Source organism: Neovison vison, chromosome 1, assembly GCF_020171115.1.
Source record: "Neovison vison isolate M4711 chromosome 1, ASM_NN_V1, whole genome shotgun sequence".
NCBI classification, from domain to species: domain Eukaryota; kingdom Metazoa; phylum Chordata; class Mammalia; order Carnivora; family Mustelidae; genus Neogale; species Neogale vison.
The window spans coordinates 270,510,967-270,520,793 of record NC_058091.1 but is presented as its reverse complement, the minus strand read 5'-3'; the positions used below and the strand labels follow the sequence as shown (position 1 = coordinate 270,520,793).

General features: G+C 38.3%; 1 pseudogene; it reads right to left on the bottom strand.

Annotated features, from left to right (window-relative positions):
• Nucleotides 1-4,734: 4,734 nt before the first annotated feature.
• Nucleotides 4,735-5,799, bottom strand: LOC122892827 (annotated as a pseudogene).
• Between the last annotated feature and the right edge of the window lie 4,028 nt (nucleotides 5,800-9,827).

Below are 9,827 nucleotides of genomic sequence, written 5' to 3'. Positions count from 1 at the left end.
GGCTGGTTACCTGAATTTCTGGCTATTGAATAGCTTGTTAGTAGTCTCTAGTTGGCCTGTTTGTTTCTCTAGAAGCTTGCTTAAGGTGATATCTATGTAGATGTTTTCCTCCCAAAGATGGTGCTGTGTAATAGGGTTTGATGAAATGTGGTCCATCCTTTCCCTGTGGGAGCTGGCAATCTGGAGCTAAAGTACTTCTGAAATGTTATTTTTAAATAGTTTGGAAAACATACTACAAATAACACCTGTTTATTGTCTATGTTAGAATACAAAGCTATATGGAGGGAAAAAAACAGAACATAATCTGCCTGTCCTCTAGAGAGACACTGTTATGTTGATGTACTCTCTTGTAGATAGGTAGGTGGATAAAGATACACAGTTAAAAAATAGATGTTTAAGATGCTGTTGTTTCATAGAAATAGGATCAAATAGAAGAAGTCATTTTAGATTTTTTTTTAACACAGCAATATATCTGCACCAACAGATTTTGTGTTTTTGTTGGCCAAGATATATATAATAATTTTTAAAAGAGAATTAAAATTGAAATTGTGTGCTACAGATTCTATATTGTTAGGTTTTTTTTAAGTGTGTCTCTTCTGGAGATGTGAGTTGTGATCATTAGCAATCCCTATTTTACTTTAATTGGAGAAATCTTGGTGGAGAAGGAAACAGAAGAGAATGTGGTGTCCATAGTGGCTGTTTTTCAGTCCTTCTGAATGGGACCTGTAGTTTTTTTTTATAGCTGCCTCATACCTGGAGGACAGTTTCTGTTGGGATTCTCTGACTTAAATTTCCCTTGAAAGGTTTCTTGGGCATGTTGAAAGGCAGAATCTGACCTTACTCTGTGGATACACTGAGGCTGTGTGCTTTAACAATTTTATAGAGTGAAACAAAGCATTTGGACCTTGACATGAAATTAAATTCCAGAAGAACGTTGTACTTTCCTCCTCCAATATGACAGACCAAACTATTTGAGGCACCAGAAACTATTTGAACCACGTCGCCTGAGAAGTTACTCAGATTCTTGATTTCACCTGGTGACAGGTAGCGCAAGTTGGAGTGATGGCTTCATGGTAACACACAGCTGAGTGTTTGCTCTGAGGGTAGATTCCACTGCGGCTTGGTCTGTGGTCAGCTAAGGGAGCAGAGGAAATCATACCTTCTCAGTGAACAGGGCTCTGCATGTCTTGGTTGCCTCACAAATGCTTACCGATGGTCATGAAAGAAATGACTCTCCAACTTCCTGTACTCGGTTTTTTTGCCAGTGGAAAAATTCTTTTTCAGTAGGTAGCAATGATTAAACAAAACAAAACAACAAAAACAAACAAACAACAAACCAACCAGGCAAACACATTTCCTACTATGGCAAGTGTAGTTCAGTGAAAGTAGCAATGAATGTGCCTTCAAAGACTTGAATTGAAGTCCAACTTTGCTACATACTGGTTCATTAGTCCTGGACAAATGATCAGGCCTGGCTTCCTTATCTTTTAAAGTAGAAATAATGATCTTTCATTTCTTTAGCATATTCTTGTGAAACTAAAACACAGGAAATATTTTCTATACCATAAATCACTTATGATAAAGATTAGATCAAACTTTTCTTGATCAAGGCACTCAAGAAAACCAGGCACTGTGTTAAACACTTTGTATGCATTATCTTATCTAACACTCAAAATTTCTAGGCAGTAGATACTGTTTGCTATCCTCATTTTACAGAAAAGACAACTAGTGGCTACAGGGCTTATATAACTGACCAAGGCCACAAAGCTTCTCCCCTCGCCCATACCTGGAGGACGGAAACAACCATTAGCACCAGAGACAGAAGGTCAGCAGGGAAATGATAGAAAAGCCAGGACAGAATACTGCATAAATATACTGATTGTACCATTTTTTCCCCTCAAAGTAAGTTAGGTGTACTATTCTTGTATATAGGATGTCTTTAGGACAGGCACAAAGAGTTTTTTGTAAGTTATACATTTATTTTAACATTAGGAAAATATATACATCTAGCATAGCAAATCCCTGATTTTAGGGCTGTGACTTCCTAGGATGAGAGTGCAGTTCCTAGATACTCAGTTCAAAGAAATAAGGTGATTTAAAGACAAATATAAAATAATAGTACAGGTGTTATGCAGATATGGTAAAATCAGACGTATGATAAAACTGTTTTAAGTGTGAGACAGCTACGTCATAAAAGCCGTAGTTAAAGGGAATATTATGCATGGCATTTACCAAGGCTTTACATAATAAGATTTTGGTGTTTTGCACATATGGGCAATAGAAGGGTGTAAAAATTCAGATGTGGGCTTTTTTTTAAAGTAAGCTCTATGCCTGGCATGGGGCTTGAACTCCCAACCACAAGATCAAGAGTTGAATGTTCCATGACCTGAGCCAGCCAGTTTCCCCCAGATGTGGACTTTGACATAAGGCAAGCTGAATAGAGTCAATTCAAGATCAATAACAATAATATTAAACATAATAGTTATCATTTATTGGAACTTACCGTGTTTTAGAGATGCTGTGTGACACTTTATACTCTGGGCCTTATTTAAGTCTTCAGTTCATTTGCACTTGGAGAAGCTGCTGTGGGAGGAACACCAAGAAACAGTACATCTGTGCTGTCCCGTATAGTCACCCCTAGTCACTTGTGGCTCTTGAGAAGCTGGAATATGGAGAGTCCAAATTGAGATCTCCTGTGAAGGAGTTCAGAATACCACCCCAAAATACACCCCTTTGGCATAAGGATTATTTTGAGCTGATTGCACTTGAGAAATAGTAGCCATAGAGAGCTCTGTGCTCTCCCCATCTGCCAAAAGCTGGCATACACGTCATCTTATGAAATTGTTCCTTCTCCCCTCGCCCATCCATGGAGGATGAAAACAACCTTAGCACCAGAGACAGAAGGTGAGCAGGGAGATGGATCTGTACAAATCAACCTTACTATAAGAACCCTAATCTTCCATCTGTCTCCTCCATATATTTACCTTCCTACAATTTACCATGTCTAGAAGCCTGAACTCCTTTTCTTGTGTCTAGTCGCTTCTCCACAACTGATCAGCCTTGGTTAAAATGACATGTAAGTCCCTAGATCTAACCTCCTTTCTAGGTCTTCACTTCTTTCCTATGAAGACCTCTGTGCACGTAAAAATTAAAATACTAACATCAAATAAAATGTGTATGCCTTTCTTCTGTTAATTTGTCACCTGTCAGTTTAATTAACATGGCTTCATTACCAAATATAAGAAGGTGGAGGAAAAAAGTTTTTTTTATCTTCTATAGCTGTCAGTGTAAAATACACATTGGAACTCGAAGACTTAATATGGGAAACACAATATGAAATATCTCAACTTTTAAAATATTGATTACATATAGAATTCACAATATTTTAGATATTCTGGTCTAAATGATATGGTTAAAACTAATTTTACCTGTTTTTTTTTTTTGAAGTACTAGAAAATGTAAAATGACACATGTGGCTCTCAATTTTGGCTCACACCATATTTCCAGCAGACAGCACTGCTCTAAGTGAGGTGTACAACTATACTCGTGGCTTATACCTGGGCTGAGGTCCCGGGTTAGGTTTTCAGCTGGGAAGATAAGGTGTTTCCTTTGGTTTAATTAGCAGGTATAAATGCAAACATACCCAGGGTTCGACTACTCTGCTTCTGCATTTGCATTTTCCTACAGAGACCACCAGCTGCTGAAAAGCCAGAGAGGGATAACGAAGTCCGCTTCTTGCTGCTTTAGAGCCATTAAACTCTTAAGGCAGGACATTGCCCCTTGATTCTGTGTGCAAATAACAGAGTATTACAATTAGCATCTGTGTAGTTACACTGATATAATTTAATGGGGTCAGGGCACATCACATTATTCTGGGGCTGAAGTGCATTCATGATGGGTAATTTATTCATAGGTGAGATATGGCAATTTCTTAAGAAGTCTCTTAGAGAGTGAGTTCCAGCACCCAGAGTTTAGAGGGTGATTGTTATTGTAGCAATAGATGCCATTAAAAGAGGTAAACTGAAATTAAATATCCAACATGAGCTCTTTCTAGTTCTAACACAGGGTCACACAGCGAGGACCTAAACAAAGGAAACCTCTCTTGTGCCAAATAATCATGATCCTTCCCATTTTTGCTTTCTCTCTACTTAAGTGGATTAGCAATAGTGTTGTCTACAAAGCAAAGAAATCCGAAGTACCTGCATGTGCCCACGCGCGCACACATACACACACACACACACAAACACATACAAATAAAAAGTCAAAATCCTTAAACAGCCATTTTGTAGGACTGGGTAAGTGAAACCCAGTGCCCCATTTCCTGCTCTCTGGACCACTCCTCCTATAGTTTCTTATTTCCCCTCACAGTCTATTTGCTGGATTTAGGAGAAAGAGTGCTGGACTCAAAGGAGAATATCGAAGTTCAAGTCCTATTAAAGGTGATTCATGGCCTTCTGCCCTTGGAAAAGTCCGTTGACTATTCTGAGCCACATTTTCTTCACCACCCCAAAAATGTTATCAAATATAAGAAGCAATATGGATAACTGCCACATGGCCAGTAGTGTGACCTTTTTTTTTTTTTTTTTTTTTTTTTTTTTTGGTAAGGCTCTCTGCTTATAATGAATTATTTTAATTAGTTTTGTTACTCAAAAGAAACTTCTGCATCAAAGCCCCCCACCCTGAGATACTGAGGTGGCTTGGGGGGTTGGGGATGAAGGCAGGGTCCAGTTCATATTAGGAATTCTGGTCCTTGGGGTTGTACTTGAGCATGACTTTCAAGCCCAATCCCTTTCTGGCTGTTTCATAAGCCTCCAGCACTTTCTCAGAGGCAATCTATGGGTTACTAAGGGCTTTACTTTTATAGACTTGGAAGCATCAAAATCGCCATTGGCCATGTGTTGCAATATTGAAACATACCCTTGATATCCACCTCCTGGATGGCAGCATGCACTAGGGGCACAGGGCTCATCTCAGAGCCCAGCCCTTCGAGCACCAGGGTCCCATCAGAATGAGAAACATCAATGCCCAAGTGGATGGTGGGCCCCGCCCTGGGAACTCGATGGTCACTTTTCGCCTGTACCCCAGCAGATCTTTCACTTTACTGACAATTTCCTTAGGGCTGTCTTTCGAGATCTGGAGGATGATATCAGGCCCAACTTCCCTAGCTTTAGACAACTGAGAAGCAGACAGATGAGTCACCAGCACTTGAGCTGCAGCCATTGCCTTGGCCATGATCAGAATGAGCAGTCCCATGGGCCCAGCTCCACACACAAAGACCCTGTTCCTCAGGGTGATTCCAGCTTGCCGGTAGGCATGGATCCCCTCAGACAGTGGTTCAATCAGCGCCCCCTCTTCAAAGGTGACATTGTCAGGAAGCTTGTAGCAGAAGTCAGAGTTGTGTTTATAAAACCAGTAGAGGTTTCTGTCATCAGGGGGTGTGGCATAGAAGAAGATGGATGGTGACAGATTATACCAGCTAATCTTACAAAATTCATCCATTTCTCGCAGAGAGCTAGGCTCTGTGGCAACACGGTCCTCTGGCTTTAGGTGCTTGAACAGTGATCCCACTTTTATGACTGTCCCTAAAGCTTCATGCTCCAGCACCACTGGCTTTTCCACAATAAAATGGCCAATTCGACCATGCTGCCAGTAGTGGACATCTGAGCCACAGATCCCAACAGAATGTGTCTTCAGCAACAGTTCATTTGGGCCTGGTTCAGGGATAGGATAGTTGTCCAGGCTTAGGTCTCCAGGTCTGTGCACCACAAGAGAGAGTTTCTCAGGCTTGGCCACCTCCATGTCGTTTTCTCCCTGCTGGGAGGAGGCTACACTCCACAGGACACATGATAGATCTGGTCCAGTAATGTGACATTTTTATGACCAAAATGTTTCTTCTTATGGAAGGAGCTGAGATGTCCTTCAACGGATGAACGGATAAAGATGTGGTCCCTATATACAATGGACTATTACTCAGCCATCAGAAAGGATGGCTACCTACCATTTACATCAAGGTGGATGGAACTGGAGGCTTTTATGCTAAGTGAAATCAGTCAATCAGAGAAAGACAATTATCATATGGTTTCACTCATTTGTGGAATATAAGAAATAGTGCAGAGGATCATAAAGGAAAGGGAAGAAACCAGAGAGGGAGACAAATCATGAGAGACTTAATTCTGGGGAACAAACTGAGGGTTAAAAAAGGGGAGGTGGATGAGGGAAAAGGGTAATTGGGTGATGGGCTTAAGGAGGGCACATGATGTGATGAGCACTGAGTATTATCCGCAACTGCTGAATCACTGAACTCTACATCCAAAAATAATGATGTACTATATGTTAACTAATTGAATTTAAATTAAAAAAAAAAAACAAACCTTTTCCAGGTCTCATACCTTAGCTTTTGGCTGCTTATTAAACTTCTTCTTCATAAGAATAATGAGAGTTAAAATTTAATGAAAACCCCCTATTAATTTAGTGCCTTCCTCTCTCTTAGTTTTTCTACTGTGAAATATTATATACTTTCTGAAGAAAAAACAAACATGTGGATTAATAAATCATTATAAGGTAATTATCTGTTTAAATACAATCTAGATCAGAAAACAGCATTGCCAGCACCCATGAGAACCCCCAAAGGGACTTGGTTCTACAACAACTTCGTTTATCCCCTTAAGAGTAACCAGTATTCTGTTTTTATGATAGTCACATTATTTGCCTTTCCTTATATTTTTAATATTAACATATATATGTATAAACACTGATTTTGGTTGTTTTGAGATTTTAAATAACCAGATCCATGCAGACACTTGTTTCTGACTTCTTTACAGCATCACATTTGTGATAATCATTCTTGTTATTGTGTCTAACAAAGGTTGCTTCATTTTCACTGCTGTCCTCTGTTGTGTGAATACACAATGATTGGTTTGTCCAGTATTGTTGATAAACTTCTGGGTGTTTTCAAACTTGGACCTATTCAAGTAATGCTGCTGTACACGTTCTTGTCCATTTCCTTTGGTGTACATGAATATGCCTTTCTAATGGATCTGTCACTAGGAGCAGAAATACAAAGTCACAGGTAATAAACATGTTTAGCGTAAGAAGACACTGCCCAATTTTTGTAGAGTGGTGGTATCAATTTAGACTCCCTTCAGGAGAATTTGAGAGTTCCCTTGTTCTACATCCTTGTCAAAAGTTGGAATAGTTGGTTTAAAAATGTTCTGCTAATCTGTTGGGTGTGTACACCGGTATGTTTTTGTGGTTTTAGTTTGCATTCCCATGGTAACTAATGAACTCATTGTCATAGTCTGGTAGCCATTTGGATGTCTTCTCTGGTCACTGTTCAACTCTCTTCCCAACTTTCCTCCTGGGTTTTCATCATTTTATTGATTTATAGGACTTCATTTTATATTCTAGATATAAGCCCTTTATGTGTGTTACACATCTCTTATTCTATGCCTTAAATTTTCATTCTCTTAATGATATCTTGATGAACAGATGTTCTTAATTTTGATGTATTCAAATTTATCAAACTTTTATTTTATGTTACTGATATGTTCACTCTAAAAGTCTTCTCCTACACCTGAGGTCATGAAGATGCTCTCCCATATTATCTCCTCGGGGTTTTATTATTTGTCTCTCACATTTAGATCTATAATCTATCTGAAACAGATTTTTTAAAAATGAGGTATAGGTAAGGGTCAAATTTTATTTCTATATGGATATCTAGTTTTTCCAGCAACATATATTTCAAATGCTAATCTTATTCCACTACTCAGCAGTGCAACTGTCTTCCTCTGTGTTTTCCTAAAAGCAGAGCTCTGAGGGAAAGGGTGCATGGAAGTCTTTTATTTGGGGACCCCAGGTAGCAGAAGTACAATACTGGGAAAGTGAAACAAGAAGACAAATTCAATACAGGATGTATAATAGAACTGGCTACTACTATATGTAACTGGTGCTCAGTCTTTTTAAGGAGGCCTATGAAATGTAACTTAGAACACTCTGCCTGGGAACAAAAAGAAAAAGAAAAAGAAAAAGAAGAAACACTTCCTCATTGGGTCCAAAGTTGGCTTCAGAGATGTTAATCCCTCTAGATCTCCACATTGCAAGTGTATGAGTGCTGAATGTGGACATCCCATACCTGGGGCATTAGAGAAGTCTTAGGGCAGGGAGAAAGAGGTGTGCAGTGTGAGTCAAAAGCAAGGTGTGGTGACGAGCACATGCATGATGCTGGTGAATACCAACATGTTATTGCAGTAGCTGGTTAAAGTTAAAGTTGGAATGGAAAGGATTTTGATGTGATTCATAAAATGATCCTTATTTGAATCCATTGATCTATCTATCTCTATTTGAACTAATACCACACTTTACTAAAAATTGTAGATTCATACTAAGTCTTTTCACCCAGTGGACCATGTTCTCCCCACTGTTCTTCTTCCAGAGTGTTTGGATGAATGATGGTTGTTTGCATTTTATGCACATTCTAGAGTCAGACTATCACTCACAAACAAACCCTAGGGACTTTTATTGAAATTAACTTGACCAAAAAAAAAGAAAGATGAAAGAAAGAAAGAAAGAAAGGAAGAAACGACCTTGAATCTATAGATAAGTTTAATGAGAAATGCCATCTTGATAGCATTAAAGTTTTCATGAATATAGTTATCCTTTAATTATTCTAAATAATGTTTTTTAACTTTTCTGCAGAGAAGTCTTATAACATCTTTTATTAGATTTCTAGGTATTAGTTTTTTTTCTTTTTAATTTTCTAACTTAGTCACTGTTATATAGAAAAGAAATGGATTTTTGAATGTCCAGTGATGTTACAAAACATATTAGTTCATTGTCATAATTTATAGATAATTTATATTTTCTACATGTTGTAGTCAGGGCATTTGTGAATAATGATAGTCTTTTCCCTCCTTTCCATTCTCTGCATGATTATATCTCTTTTGTGCCTTACTGTCCTGGCTGAGACTACCAATACGGTGTGGAGGGAAGGATGACAGTAGGCATGCTTACCTTCTTCCAGTCTCAAAGGGAGAGTATTAGTATACACAATTAAATTGCTAATTAGACTGTAAAGGATGTTCTTTATTAGATAAAGGATATTATATTTTTACTTGTAGATTGCTAAGAGTTTCTGAAAATCACAAATGGATTTTGAATTTTATTTAATAGCTATTTCACAACTATTAAAATACATATTTTTTTTCTTTATCACATTAATGCAATATATTACACTGATATTTTTTACTGTGTATTTCAGAATAATTTTACATTTATAGAAGAGTTGGAAAGATGGTACAAAGTGTTTCCATATGCCTTCACCATTTTCTTTTTTTTAATTGTTTTATGTTATTCACCATACAGCACATCATTAATTTTTGATGTAGTGTTCCATGATTCATTGCGTTTAACACCCAGTGCTCCATGCAATCCGTGCCCTCCTTAATACCCATCACCAGGTTCACCCATCTCCCCACTTCCATCCCTTCTAAAACCCTCTCTTTGTTTCCCAGAGTTCATAGTCTTTCATGGTATGTCTCCCACTATGATTCCTCCCCCTTCATTTTTTCCTTCCCCTAAATGTCCTCCATGCTATTCTTCATGTTCCACAAATAAGTGAAACCATATGATAATTGACTTTCTCTGTTTGACTTATTTCACTTAGCATAATCTCTTCCAGTCCCACCCATGTTGATGCAAAAGTCGGGTATTCATCCTTTCTGATAGCTGAGTAATATTCCATTGTGTATATGGACCACATCTTCTTTATCCATTCATCTTTTGATGGGCATCTTGGTTCTTTCCACATTTTGGCTATTTTGAACATTGCT